The sequence below is a fragment of the Lithobates pipiens genome, unplaced genomic scaffold, assembly GCF_037356315.1.
Source record: "Lithobates pipiens isolate NorthernLeopardFrog02 unplaced genomic scaffold, aLitPip1_a1.2 Scaffold_27, whole genome shotgun sequence".
NCBI lineage: Eukaryota > Metazoa > Chordata > Amphibia > Anura > Ranidae > Lithobates > Lithobates pipiens.
In genome coordinates, this window is record NW_027507788.1 from 174,561,645 (window position 1) to 174,577,420 (window position 15,776).

Genomic DNA, 15,776 nt, shown 5'->3' on the forward strand with positions numbered 1-15,776 from the left:
AGCCCATCGCTCAGGGGGGGGAGGGGGGGTGTCCTTTGTCATGGTGTCGAGTCGCTGACATCACAACACAATGGGCGATTTAATGTAGCAGGCTGGGAGGGAGCCAGTGTTTGTATGGAGCAGCCCTCGGGCCGGACGCAGCCGTCGCCGCCGGCTCTCTGGAAGTATTTGATGATCTGGTGGAAGTCATTCAGAGTTGCAGAAGTTTTTTGTGTAAATGAGAGATTTGCGATGACAATCGCACTGCGACGCGGGAGCCTCGTGTCTCCTCTTCCAGGAATTGTCGCATTTTGTGGGGTTTTTTTTGTGTAGCTTAGGTCTAATTTACACTGGCGATGCGATACCTGCGTTTTTATAAATGTAAATAGCGGTGTGTGGTGGTTTTTAAGGGGCATCGTTGCGCTGAGCGTTTGGAGAAAATGGAGTGTTGCGCGTCCAGGATCCAAGGGCTGCATGCATACGGAACGTCCACGAGACTCCGGCTTTTACGTGCGCAGCGTGCAGTCTGTACAATCCTATGAGTGGCTGGCCGCTGCTGCTGCACTGAGCAGTACTATAGCCAGACATAGATGCTGCAATTTTTCTTTCTATGACTTGCAGGAAAGACAGTAACTTTTATTTATTTATTTTGAATTTGTTGTCTTTGCTTTGTTTTTTCCCCCCATCAACACAGTCACTCCTGCAGAGTGGGGGGGGGTTGGGGTTTATAGCGTGGGAAGGCACCCCTGCCGGGAGAACACAGTGATTGTTGCTACCAGCTATTGCAATAATCGCATGTAAAATCCGACATGTCGGTCAATAGATCAGCTTCGGTGCCAGTCAGCCTGCCCATACATGGTTTGAATCATGTCTGGTCCCTGCTGGACTGGCCAAGATTTGAGCCATCTATGGGCAGGTTAAAGCAGAACTTCACCCGAAAGGGGAATTTTCACTTGTTTGCATCCTCCCCTTCCCCCTCCACTGGCACATTTGGCACTTTTTGGGGAGGACCACATTCAATTGGATGCGCCATGACCATCTGAGACGAACGCTCGGCCCCCCTCCTCCTTCTGGGACACACACAGGTCCCAAAAGACTACGGGACCATTCACAAGGTGCAGTGCGACTCGCGCATGCGCAATAAGAAGCTGTGAACCCCCTTCCTGTTTCCCTTACTTCAGGTGCCGGCGCCTGCCCCTGACGCTGATTGAAGGTTAGGGTGAGGATGGCACAGGATCCCTGGACAAGCAAGTGTCCTTTATATTACTACAGTATTTGTAGCTGCTGACTTTTCATTTTTTAGGGGGGGGGCTCCTCTTTAAGGTTTAGGGCAGTATGCACCCAGGGACGAAGGCTTAGAGCGCAGACAGGTTTCATTCCGGGCATTCATCTATGGGCACACTGCCTGTTAGTACCACTTGGTCCTCCAGCTTTCTACCTCTCATCGCGTCCTATTGCACTAGTGGTAATGGTTGCTGCCCTCTGAAAAGCGATCCGCTGTGGATTCCTTTTCAGAGGGCAGTAGAGCCACTGCCAGCATACATTTAGGAAGTGCTACTGCTGGCTCTGGCACCTGTTGTTTTTTTTTTATTTTAATTGCCAAACGACAATTTAACTGGCAGGGTCACAACACAAGTGCAGGCAAAGCATGGTGTGAATGGAGCCTAAGACTGAGGATTACGTCACTAGCGAGGATTCAGCAGCGGCGGGATCACTAAAGAGGCTGCCTGTGTCCCCGTGGAATCAATCCTTCTGTAGTCACATGCAGCAAACGCTAGTGATGGGGGCAACAGTTCACTGCCCTGGCCACAGAGGGCGCTGTGCCATAGAGACAGACACTGGCAGGCTCACAGAGATCCATGTCAGGATCACTAGCAGCAGTATCTCCCCTCGTATCATCAGCCAGTCTCTTCTATAAATATTATGCGATTTCCATATCTGCGGATCGCGCTATTGCTGCGTTGTTTTAAAATATTGACGGTTATGTCATTATTGATGGTAAACAATCAGCATTCAGATGAACAGATCCCCCGCTGAATCGTATTCTGTGACATCTGCGCCGGTTCATTTTTTTTTTCTGCATTTTCAAACCGGAGCTTTCCAGATCTGTAATCGATCGAAGACCCGTTCAGACCTGGCGGAGCAGCAATGAACGTTCCCACTTGCGATTTCTAAAGCACGATTTAAAAACAGGGCAGCCTGTTCACTTCAATCGCTGCCCTACACACGTTTGTCACCCAAAAATAAGTTGTGTTTTTTTGGGCCGCCAAGCTTAGCATAGTTTTAACCGCACGTTTTGCGATTTCTGCAAGATTGTCATGCGACAATAGCAGTAGAATTGCACCCGGTTTTGGGCACCATTAAGAATAATGGAACCCAAGCAACCATTGCGAGTTCTGCCACAATTTGGAAGCGCAGGTGGAATCTCAGCGATTCTGCCTGCGCTTTCAAAGCACCTTATGTGAACGGGGCACAAGGGTCATGCGTTTATTTACATCAGACTGCCTTTGATTTGGATGCAGGTTCTGTTCAGCCAACAACTTTCCACCCAGCTCTTTCCATTGTTCAATCAAAGTTTTTCAGGGGTGAAGTTGGCGTCGGGGCCACCCATGGAGGGAGATTCAATCGGTATATCAGGAATTGGCTGACATTTCCAGCACCCCCATTCACGTTTGTGCGACTAGTCATGCGACTTTGGACATTAACGTCACATGACAAATCACACCCCTTGTATTCCAATGCTAACCATTCATAAATGTGTGCGACTTAGTCATAGCGACTTCAAAGTAGTTCATGCACTGCTTTAGTCCGACTTTCATGCAACTTGAGGACCATAGATTTCAATGTTATTCTTTTAAAAGTTGCATGAAAGCTGTACCTGAATGTTATACATACAGCTGTCGGTCCAATTTTGCAGAGGGACAGCAAGTCGCACCCATCCAAAGTTGCATTAAATTTGCACTCCAAGGTTGCCCAACTTTGGAGTCGAACAAGTGTGAATGGTGCCATAAACAACATTCACGCTTGTGCGACTTGTCATGTGGCTTTGGATATCCAAGTCACATGAGAAATCGTACCCCATGTTTTCCAATAATAACCATTTATATATGTGCGACTTAAACTTCATGCACTACTTTGGTGCAACTTTCATGTAACTTGAGGGCCAAAGACTTCAAATTTTAACCCCCAAACTTGCATGAAATTCATACCTAAATGTTTTACCAACAGTGGGTTCGAATTTGCAGAGGGACAAGTCACATCCAAGTCGCACCTATTCAAAGCCGCATTAAAGTTGCACTCCAAAGTCACACAACTTTGGCGTAGTACAGGTGTGAATGGTGCATACACCCCATTCACACGTGTGCGACTTGTCGTGACTTTGAACGCCAAAGTTGCATTAGAAGTCGTACTGTTTTCCACTGATAGCCATTCATATATATGTGCGACTTAAACATCCTGCACTACTTTGGCCCAACTTTCATGCAACTTGATGGCCCTAGACTTCAGGCTGGGATCACACCATTGCGACTTGAATATGGGATCCCCACATCCAATTCGCAATGGCAGGAGATTTTGACTAGCACTCTATGGAGCCGGTTCACATATCTCCGCAGTGGGTCCGGTGTGTTTTGCAGAAAAACATTGTGCGTCTTTTGGTCCATTTTCAGGTCTGAATTCATCCCAAAATTTAGGCTGAAGTCAGACCTAAAACTGTGAACCAGGATGCATCGGGCTCATTTGTGAACTCAGCTTCAGTATTATTCCTCAAAAGTTGCATGAAAGATGTACCTGAATGTTTGACATGCAACAGTTGTGCATCCAAGTTTGTAGAGGGACAACAAATCACATCAAAGTCGCATCCATCCAATGTTGCACTCCAAAGTCACACAAGTGTGAATGGAGCGTGCTAGTTCACACCACATAAGTTCCAGTGCGCTTTTTGTTTTCTGCATCCAAAACGCATAGAAAGTAGGTTACATGGTTTTCAATGGCATAGTTCACGGCAGTGCTTGCAGTTCCGATACAGTAGAATTTGCTGCATTTTTTTCTACGTAGAACACAGTAAAAGGCATCAAAAGCACACCGGACACCATTATAGTAAAAAAAAAAAAGCTGCTGAAATGCATCTGGAAACGCTTTAAAAATGCACCATAATACAAAAAAAAGTGTTAAAAACCTTGTTTATTTTTTTGGTGTGAACCGGACCTTAAGCCCCGTACACGCAATCAGAATATTGTACAAAAAAATATCGCTTTCGTATCAATCGTACAAGAATCTGATCGTTAGTGCGCAGCTTTTGACATTTTCTAAAGGGGCCAACACAAAAAATGTTCTCGTACCCTACCAGATCGTACAATTTTCATATGACCAGCAGCGTTTTTGTCAACACAAATTACATCACTTCCACATTTTTATTCTGTCGTGCGAGAATTTTTCGTACTTTGTAACCTATTCGTTTTCGAATAAAGGCGAGCATCAAAAAAAAGAACCGCCGATCATTCGTCTGATAATCTCATTGTGTGTGCTGGGCTTTATTGTCCCCATGTGCCCTCAGCAGTCCTTTATCTCCCGGAGTCCTCCATGTGTTGTCTCTTCGCACTCCTCCAAGGTTCCTCTCTCCCAGCTGGACTTCTCAATTGTTTGTTCAGCCCACATTATCCAGAGGTCATTGGGGGATGGGAACTCCATTATCTTGCCTTGGGTGATGGTGGGGGGGCTGGTGGAGGTCTCAGCACTGAAGCCCACAAAGTATGCAAAAAGCCAACATGTCCTTTAAAGAGAAAGTAAAGCCTGATGGATGTTACTTCCTCTTTATTTCCCTGCAAAGGTAAAGCATAATGGGCTTCTATGCATCGCATTGTAGCCCATTATGTGTCACTTACCTGAAACTGAAGCCCGCAATGTCTCCGTTGACCCCACTAGCAGGGAGCGTCCATCTTCACCCTCTTCCTTCTGGGGCTGCAAACTCCGGCTCTGTGGCTGGCTGTAGTCGCGTGACGTCACTCCCGCGCATGTGTGGGGAGCCACCAGTCACAGCATGACCCCTATTAGAAACGTCACGGTGTGCCCTTTCTAAAGTGTGCATGCGCTGTAGACATGGGTGCACGGCTTTTTTGTAAATATATCCTAAACAGCGGAGGTTTTGGAGATGTTTATAGCACCTATGGGTAAGCCTTAATATAGGCTTTCCTGTAGGTAAACGTGGTTGTGCAGGGTGTAAAACCACTTTAAATTTCTGACTACCAGCCAAAGTTGAACATTTTTTATTTTTTTTTGGTTGAAATTCTCTTTAAAAAGAAAGTTCTAAGACGTGAATCAGGATTGATCCCTTCAATGAGAATTAAGTGTAATTATGGATGATTTGGCTTAGCAATAGGATTATTTCAAGTAAGCCCCCAACTGAATGGCATTTAATTTGCTTAAGCATTGTGTATCATAAACAATTGCGGTGTTTGGTTTTAATCAGATCCTTTATTTCATCCTTTATTGCATCTCAGAGCAGCTGATCTCCTGAAGCCGCTTTGCAGACACTCCAGTGATGGCTGCCTGCAGGGCATTTCTTGGGGCAGGTTTCCTGATGAGGACAAGGGTGGGTCATACCGGTTGGATGTGTATTCAAAGAACCACTCGTAGTTTCCACTGGAAGCCCCTGTGAAGGGAGGACAACGCGGGAAAGGAATAGGAGGACAGAGATTGAGACCTCTTGTTGTCACCGTATAACAGGAAGTACCTGAGAAAGAACCATCATTGCAGACATTCCAGTGATGGCTGCCTGCAGGGCATTTCTCGGGGCAGGTTTCCTGATGGGGACAAGGGTGGGTCATACCTGTTGGATGTGTATTCAAAGAACCACTCGTAGTTTCCACTGGAAGCCCCTGTGAAGGGAGGACAATGCGGGAACAGAATAGGAGGACAGAGACTGAGACCGCTTGTTGTCACCCTATAACAGGAAGTACCTGAGAGAACCATTGTATACCTACGTATACGAGGTGTGTGTCTAAAAAAAAGTTTGGTGAATGGTATCAGAAAACAAACATAACAGAAGATACAAACAAATCACCTTTATTGGCCTTCAAAATCGGCATCCTTCACAACACGTTTTTGGCAACATTTATAAAGCTTCTGGATTCGGTCAGCAAAGACCCTCTTTATCGATCACAGAATAACTATCACACATTCTTGGATGATGCCATCATTATCGAAGAAGGCGATCAACATTGCCTAGACCTTGGACTTTTGCAGGTGACTCTTTGGGTCGTGGGGAAGATGGTGAACGCCATTCCATTGATTGCCGCTTGGATTCCAAATCAAGCTGGTAGCACCAGGTCTCATCCTCTGACGATGGGTCCTGGTCACACATAATAAGGAAATCTCCAGAGGTTTCCATCCATTTCTGCTTTCTGTTTGTCTGTCAGCTTGTGCGGCACAAACCGGGAACCAATCTTCTGCTTACCCAAATCTTTGCGACGATGGTGTGCATGGTGGCTTTGCTAATGCCCAATTCCTCTGCCATCAATGCTAGAGGCAGTCACCAATCTTGTGTCAACATTTGTCGCACGCGCTCGATCATGTCTGGGGTTCTGCTTGTCAACGGCCGGCCCAAATATGGGTCATCAAAATGACCATGCGAATTCCCTGCAGGATGCGTTTCGAAGAAGGTGCAAGTACCTTTTTTCTGTGGGAAATGCAGGCACGACAGCCCATTCAAATAGGATGCTATGCCCGAGCAAACACAGCCTGCAAACGTTTGTATATGTGAACCAAACCTAAAGGTGACCAAATGCGCTTCAGTAATTCTTTATATTCTTTTCCAATTGGCTTATCTAGTGGGAATAATTGATCTATATTCAACAAGCTAACTGTTCAATATAACATGATCAATAGTTGGAAGATACAAGTTATTGATCACATCTCTGTTTCCAGAATATAATCTCATAACCTGATCAATTGAATTACAATCCGTTTTATACCCAAAGCATCTCTGTGCTGCCAGTCAATGCAAACAATTGATAATTTTCGGCCCTGGCTGGTCAACTCGGCTTGATCGATTCCGATCCAAATCTAAACTAATCCGAAGAGAAGTTTTTGCTAATCAATTGCTGAATCACACATTGATAGGATAGCAACATTCAAGTATCGCCAACATTTTTATATATTGCAGCCCATAGATAATTTGATTTCCTTCCTTCCACCGCCTATGGTTATCGGTCATTTGGCGAGTGACGTCGCACAGGAGTGGTTGTGTTTGGTGGGCGCCATTTTTTAAAATGTTATTTTTGTGCAGTTCAGCATTCATTTTGATTGACATTGGATTTACTACTCATTCACATGGGCTGTGGGTGGAATCTGGGGGGCCACCTTGTTACATGGAGCTCCTAGATTCTGACAAGTCAATCCCTGCACTCCCACGCCCACTGGCCAGGGTTGTGGGGAAGAGGCCCTTGTCCTCCTCAACATGGGGACAATGTGTTTTTTGTGGGAGGAGAGCCCCACACCCCCTAAATCACCTTCCTCATGTTGAGGGCATTGACCTGGTATGTTGTTCCGGAGGGGGGCGATCACTAACGCCCCCCCACCCTTTTCTTGACCTGCATGAATGGATAAGGGTCTGGTATGGATTTTTTTTTTGGGGGGGGGGGGGGACTTTATCATGGTGTCCCCTCAAAATCCATACAAGACCTGAAGGGCCTGGTATGGATTGGGAGGGGGGGGGGGGGGGGCTCATGCTGTTTTTTTTTTTTTTTTTAAACCAGCACTTGTTTTTGTTCACATTCTGCTAACAGCATCCCGCTGACAGCAGATGATTCATGGTTGTTAAGGACATTGCTGCTGCCCACTCTTTAACAACCAGCTCTTCTCAATGAATCTGGATGAAACTAACAAATCCTAATGAATCCAAAAATGTTGTCATATCTTTTTCAGTTTTGTTCAGATTTGTTACTATGTGCATTGGGAAATTTGTATACATCCGAATCTCCAAAAAAAGGAAATTTTCCTCTGAACAACGAATGTTAAAGAACCGAATGGCTAACAGTGGTTAGAGGGATGTCTAGTTTCCATGTACCTGTCTTGGTTTTGCAAGCAGCAAGTTGGGTCAAGCAATCCGTTGCCTAGAACCCGTTTCACCAAGCCCACCCTATGGCTGTGTGTTGTCAGTAGGTTGGTTCTGGCATTGCTTTGTTCAGTGGTTGGCACTATGTATTTAGGCATAAAACAATGTACAACTCTGCGCTTCTCCTCCAGGCCTCTGTGCCTCCTTCTATCCTCCCCATCCATCATCTGACGCCCCCTGACACCTATTTGTGAAGTTGGATGATGTCAGGTTTGCGGTGTGATCTTCCTGCCTGGATCCTCGGATATAACCTGTTCTAGGATATTTATAACACTCTGTGGTTTGAGCCCTTCCTGTGCGATGATGGCAGCGTTGTCACTGTCATGTGATCAATCAGAAGTCACATATACCGCTACCCGAGTCTTCAGGCCCCAGGTACCGGCTGGATCACACTTTGCATGTTATGTGAATGCCGGCTTTGCCCTCCAGTAGGAGAAGTGTGCGCTCAGGTGTGTTTACCGAACGTTCTTCTCCAATGTCAGGGTGACTGTTAAGTGTCACGTTTAAATGTAATTCTATCTTCTGCTTCCAGGCTGAATACAATATAAAGTTTACTAATATAATCCTCCATGATCCTACTCTTCCACATCTGTTAGATATTCATACTTCAGCTAAATCTTCATTGGATAACCAGAAAGCCGCATCCTATAGGATTAAAGTGATATTAACCGCTTCAATACCAGGCACATTGACCCCCTTCATGCCCAGGTCAGTTTTCAGCTTTCAGCACTGTCGCATTTTGAATGACAATTATGTAGTCATGCAACACTGTACCCCTGTGACATTTGTATCATTCTTTTGAGATAGAGCTTTCTTTTGGTGCTATTTAATTCCCATTGTTTTTTTTTATTTTTTGCTAAACAAATGAAAAAATAAAATTAATTCTTTGCTATAAAATTTTGTAAAAAAAAATAATAATTTTCTCCTTTACTGATGGGCGGCCCTGATGGGCACTGCTGGCGCCCGGCCCTGATGGGCACTGCTGGCGCCCGGCCCTGATGGGCACTGCTGGCGCCCGGCCCTGATGGGCACTGCTGGCGCCCGGCCCTGATGGGCACTGCTGGCGGGTGTCGCTGATGGGCACTGCTGGCGGGTGTCGCTGATGATCAGAGCTCTGATTATCATTGCAGATGCCTCCACTGAACAATGCTGGTAACTGGCATTTGCCATTTACACTGTAATTGGACACAGCTGATCACATGACAAAGAGCCTTAGGCCGAGAGACACGCCCCACCACCGATATCGCCGCGCTGTGTGGCCCATTCTGAAGGACGTTGTATGACTTCCAGTCAGAACAGTAAAGCCAACACCTGTCAATCTGCTCTAGGCCGGGTGGGAAGGTGTTAAGCCCCAAGCCAAAAATGAAATATATTGCAGCTTACCAATCATGGCTGCATTCGTTTTAGGCTTTCTCTCCTCTGTTTTCACCTGGTGATCTGGCAAATAACACACCTCCTGTATTATAGAGCTCCCACTCTGGATGAAGGAGCACATGAGGCACAGTTGGACACCTTTTGACAGACTGGGGGGAGGAGGGGGTGTTAGATCCGCTAGCAGATTTAGATACACTAGCAAGTTGAAGCCAAACTCCAGCTCACAAGTTAGAATCAAATACAGCAAAACGTTTTTTTTTTTTTGCTTTTGGGATAAAGGGGGATGAGGCTTTTACATTTGTTTTTTTTTTTGTTTTTTTTCACTGTCCCTTTTTAGAAAATAATTTTTGATCACTTTTATTCCTATTACAAGAAATGTAAACATCCCTTGTAATAGAAATAAGCAGGACAGAGCCTCTTTAATTTGAGAACTAGGGTAACAAAGACCACCTATCTCATATTTACACTCAAAAGCAATAAATAGTAATTTTATTTTTACACCTAAAAAAATAAATAAAAAATGGGCCCTTTAAGGCTGTTTGATGCCGCTTTGGTCTTCCAAGGGCATAGTCGAGTGGGGGTCATCTTGGCCTCAGTCAGCTTCCTGCCCATCAGTACACCGGATCGGATCGTTTCCACTGCTGCTGATCTCTCCGGCAAGTGGCTGGAGGGGAGGGGGCACCACTCCCGCCAGCCCATAAAGGTGACCCCCCACTCTTCAGCAAATCCGCCGCTTGGTCCACTTTTTATATGAAACAGGATCGCCCCCTGTGTAAAAATGATACCGGGGTTATGGTAGCTAGCAGATGCCATAACAACGGTATATTACGTCAAAGTAGCAACATATAAATATACACAGGCGTTCGGGAAGTGGTTAAAAAAATTAATTGCATGCAAAAGGCGCCTTAAAGGTTAATTAAACTTTTACCTTTAATCTGCTAAATACATTCCAGGTGCATCAAAACAGAGTATTCTAGAAAGCAGCCACATCTTGAGTAGAAAAGCCTGTCCCTGGCTAGCATGCTGCAGAGAACGAAGGACCCTTGCTCCCTTTGTAGAAGCAGTGATATGGCGACACCCCCCCCCCCCCCCCCTTGCTTGCTACTTTCACATGCTGCAGAGGAGGACCCTTGGTCTGTGTGGACTCTCTGCAGAGGTTCAACATCCCCCCCCTCCCCCCATGCTGAATCAGAGTTACCCAATCAGCAAAGCTCATTCTCCCTGCTGATTGACGAGCTTTGGCTCTGATCGTGCAAGGAGGTATGTTGGGCAGACCACTGCTTCTACACAGAGAGCAAAGGTCCTTCTGCAACATGTGGAAGCAGTGGGCTCTCTGCCGAGTTCTGAACCTCCCAGTCTTTTTGTGGATGACTGTTTTTCAAGACCAATTTCATGTTAGATTGTTAGAAATATTCTAACTTTTTTATTTTTAAATGAGTAAAAGATGCAATTAAGCTTTATTTTGATGTAATTTGCTGTGGCAGTCTAAACTAATATCTGGGGGGACTAATACAGGACGAATACAATTTGTTTGGCAGAGTTATTTTCTCTGTTGGTGCAGAGAGCAGTGCCATCGCATGACAATACCCCGTTATTTCCCAGGAGTACCATTCCTATCTGTGCGACTTCAAGTCGTACCGACTTCAAAGTAGTCCCTGTACTACTTTGGTCCGACTTTGATGTGAGTTGAGGTCCATAGACCTCAAGTTTACACAGGCACTCCCTGAAATTGCGGCAAAATCACGCAAATTTCAAGTCGCGGCAGTGTGAAAGAGGCAAAAATCAACCTTGATGTTTCCACAGCCCATGTAGGATGTGAATGTGTTGGGTGATCTGTGGTGGTCACTTTAGAACCCGATGTCCCTTGTCACCTGGGTGACCTCTTCTTCTAGGTGACCATTGCCAAGGCCGATTCCCTTTTGAAGTATGGTGAATCTTCTATAGCTGGTGATTGGTGGATGATCCATAATTCCCAGGTCCTGTACCAGTATTCCAGCTCTGTTCTTTGATATGCTTTCATGGTGAAAAGTGGCCATGTGTTTTGACCAAGCTTTGCCTCCGGATAATCTGCCAGGGCCATAAGCTTTGGGGTCAGCCAGATGATGACATCGTCTGACCCTATAATTGCTTGGCTGACCCCTGGAAATGTCTGATCTCCTAGTTCACTGCCTGATCTACTTACTGTGGTTAGAGGGATGTCCTGAGCTCAGAGGACTCTATCAAGGGCTCCATAACTCTTCCATTACTTCAATGAATGTGGTTATTAAAGCGGTCTTCAATCCAAATCCAAACATGTAATGTATTGCAGCTTACCATTCAGATGTGGTGGCTGCTTTAGTTTTTTTTTGGGGTGGGGGGGGGCTTTTTTCCCCTCTGTTTTAACCTGGTGATCTGGCCAGTAACGCACCTCTTGTATTAGAGACATATGTCTGTAGGAATGGGCACAGCAGACAGCAGTAGCAGTGTCTAAGGGAAAGGGAGTGTTAAATGTATTAGTAGGATTAAATACACTGACAATACACTGACACTGACAAATACTGCAGCTCACACGTTGTAATCACTTACAGCAAACAGGTTTTTCCTTTTTGGGATAACGATTTTGCATCAGTGAATAAAAGCTGATCATTGTAAGCTCTCCTGCCAGTGTTAAATGGTTTGTCTCATCCATATAAACTGATGCATTCTGCTGGAGAGCTTGTGCTTTAGAAAAACAGCAGACTTGTTGGCTGGATCACCAGATGAAAATAGTCTGTTTTTCAAAAGTATAAGCTGTTTCCCTTACTTATCAAAATAAAGGTTTTGCATTTAGTTCTACCTTGGGTATTAGATTTGGGGCCTTGTTTAGATTGACATGATTTTCTCCTTTGGAAGTGGAAATTTGGAATCTTGAATTATTTGCGGTAATACTTGGGTCATGAAACCACATGAGTGGCTTTTCTTCCATTTGCTCCAGCTTGCCTGATGTTTTCTTATTACACGGACACCTTCATTGTAGGATGATGACTGTGTAAGGCTTTATGGTAATGTGTTTGTGTTGTATTATTAGGCCATTGTTTCAGGAAGTCCAGTCTGTACATAGAAAGTCATTGTTGGGCCCCTTTCACACTTACGGCTTGTCCTACGGCTTGTCCTACGGCTTGTCCTACGGCTTGTCCTACGGCTTGTCCTACGGCTTGTCCTACGGCTTGTCCTACGGCTTGTCCTACGACTTGGGACTGTTAAGCTGTATCACAAGGCGTTCCCCATGATTTCCAATGACGCCCATTCATATTACGACTTCAGAATAGTCCCTGCACTACTTTGGTCCGACTTTGATGTGAGTTACAGAGGCATTCCCTGAAATTGCGGCAAATATTGCGTATAAATCGCCCGACTTTGAAGTTGCGGTAGTGTGAAAGGGGCCTTAGTCTGACTTCCTTCTGCTTTATATGGAAATGTTAGTTTTGTTTACATGATGGTCATAAATGGCCACTTAGCATAGGTTTTTATAAAGGCCAATGTATGCAAAATTTATATCTCAACTTAGATGTGTGTGTGTGTGTGTGTATATATATATATACATTACGCACACCAGGATAGTATTATTTTTGTTTAGTTTTTTTGTAGAGAGTAGTCAAATGAGTAAAACGGCCCATATAACTGTTTTAATATATATATATATAAATGTATATATAATTTTTTTTTAATATATATTAAAACAGTTACATGGGCTGTTTCACTCAGTTGACTACTCTCTACAAAAATACTATCCTGTAGTGTTTGTGTGTGTGTGTGTGTGTGTGTAGATATATAGAGATATATATATCTCACAAAAGTGAGTACACCCCTCACATTTTTGTAAACCTTTTATTCTACCTTTTCATGTGACAACACTGAAGAAATGACACTTTGCTACAATGCAGGGGCGTAACTATAAGGGGTGCAGCAGTCGCGACCGCAACTGGGCCCTGTGATGCAGGGGGCCCATGCAGCCCCCTCTACATATGGCCGGCAGCAGCATAGGCAGCTAGGGGTACCAGTGCACCATGCACACGGGTGGTGGAGGTGGAGGGTGAGTAGCAGAGCTCCATGCTCGACTATCGCACTGGCTGCTCTTTAGTTGTGCATTCCCCGCATGACCTGTGTCCTCGGCCGGCCCCTCAGAGTACCCCTTTCCTGCTCCATGCATTGCCACTCAGTCCGATGTCTGTTCTCCCCAGCCAGACTCCCGCCCCCCCTGAGTCCGGCCCACATTGCACTGCATACTTCTTCCGGGTAAACAAACTTTAATCACACAGATGCAGTGCAGCTCTATGAGAGCCCCCCGGAGGACACTGCAGGTTTGTCTGCCAGCCCCCCTCCTCCCCCGTCATACACAGATGATGAAAGGCCTTTCTGGGAGATATGCCGATCACCCGTCCAGCACACTGGATGGAGCCCAGGCCAACATGGATGAGTGTGCGGCCTGCAGCTTGGTCATGGTGAGTGAGAGGACCCCATCCCCCACACACCATTACATACCCCCTCCATCTCCCCCTGGGGACAGGGACCCCTTCTCACATGGGGACAGGGACCCCCATCTCCCCTGGGGACAGGGACCCCTTCTCACATGGGGACAGGGACCCCCACCTCCCCTGGGGACAGGGACCCCTTCTCACCTGGGGGCAGTAACTTCATCTGCCCTGGAGAAAAGGACCTCATCTCTTCTGGGGACGGGGGACCCCATCCTGCCTAGGGACAGTCCCCCAATGGGGCACCTAAAAATAAAAAATACAAAAATTAAAAAAAAAACTACTGATACCAGTAGTGGAACTCCAGGGCTCACAAAGGTCATACCTGTGACCACGCCCTGAAGTTCCACCGCCGGACTCGGAGGGAAGGGCCCTGGCTGGGGTTCAGGGGAGCCCTTCATGGTTTCTTGCATCGGGGCCCTGAAGGTTCTAGTTACGCCACTGCTACAATGTAAAGTAGTGAGTGTACAGCTTGTACAACAATGTCAATTTGCTGTCCCCACAGCAATCTCTAAACCGCTGGTAGCAAAAGTGAGTACACCAAGTTAAAATGTCCAAATTGGGCCCACATTCAATATGTTGTGTGGCCACCATTTATTTTCTAGCACTGCCTCAACCCTCTTGGGCATGGAGTTCACCAGAGCTTCACAGGTTGGCACCGGAGTCCTCTTCCCCTCCTCCATGATGACATCACAGAGCTGGTGGATGTTCGAGACTTTGCACTCCTCCACCTTCTTGGATTGGATTGAGGATGCCCCACAGATGCTCAATAGGGTTCAGTTCTAGAGACATGCTTGGCCAGTCCATCAACTTTACCCTCAGCTTCTTTAGCAAGGCAGTGGTCGTCTTGGAGGTGTGTTTGGGGTCATTATCATGTTAGAATACTGTCCTGCGGCCCAGTCCCTGAAAGGAGGGGATCATGCTCTGCTTCAGTATGTCACAGTACATGTTGGCATTCATGGTTCCCTCAATGAACTGATATGAGCCGCCTCCTCAGCAGACAAGCTGCCTACGGGGAGGGGACAGGACAGCACGACAGGCAGCTTGCCTGCTTAGGTGGAGGCTCATATCACCCCGATAACTGTTCGGTATACATACGTTCATCGCTTACTATAGGGTGGTGCACTAGGCGCATCCTGTAAAATGTGAGTACCCCTGGAGGTTTTTTTTTGCTTTAACTAAAATGTTTAAAACTCTATTACACTATCAAGTTCTTTTATTTTTGCATAACCTGAAGGTATAAACTGAGGAGTCCAGGATTCCGGTACCCTTTCTGAACCCAGAGGAGGTTCATATGCGTGCATAGACTGAGCTTAATTGCAAAGTCGCACGCTCTAAGGTGAGCGTTTATTACCTAGGGGAGCACTGAAGGGAGGACACCTTGGCACGTTTTCATCACCTACCAAGCTGTTTGAATTGTTTTGAACTATATGGACTAATCAGCTTGGTCATTAGTGATGCAGCAGGACACTTTATTTGCACATTAGCACTTTGTTCTTTGATATATTCACAATATATGATATATAGAATTTTTTATGAAGTTTTTATATACTTTTTTTTTTATGAATTCTACACAGTCATGCACATGAGAACTTTGGATTGAGTTGTGCATTTGAATTTTCACACTGTTTGTTTATGCTGTCACATCCTGCATTGATCACTATTTACTTGTATTTATGTATGTATTTCGGTATCCAGACTGATTGGGTGCGCATTACATATTATCTAGCGCAGCATAATATTTTTTTTTTTTTAAGCTGTTACATCACGTATTGATCAATTTTCTATGCTAATTATTTTTAATGTATGCACTTCAATAT

General features: G+C 45.5%; 1 protein-coding gene across 4 annotated transcripts in view; it reads left to right on the forward strand.

Moving 5' to 3' along the window:
- Positions 1 to 15,776, forward strand: part of KAZN (kazrin, periplakin interacting protein) — a 319,101-nt gene that overhangs the window by 167,133 nt on the left and 136,192 nt on the right. The window lies entirely within an intron of this gene.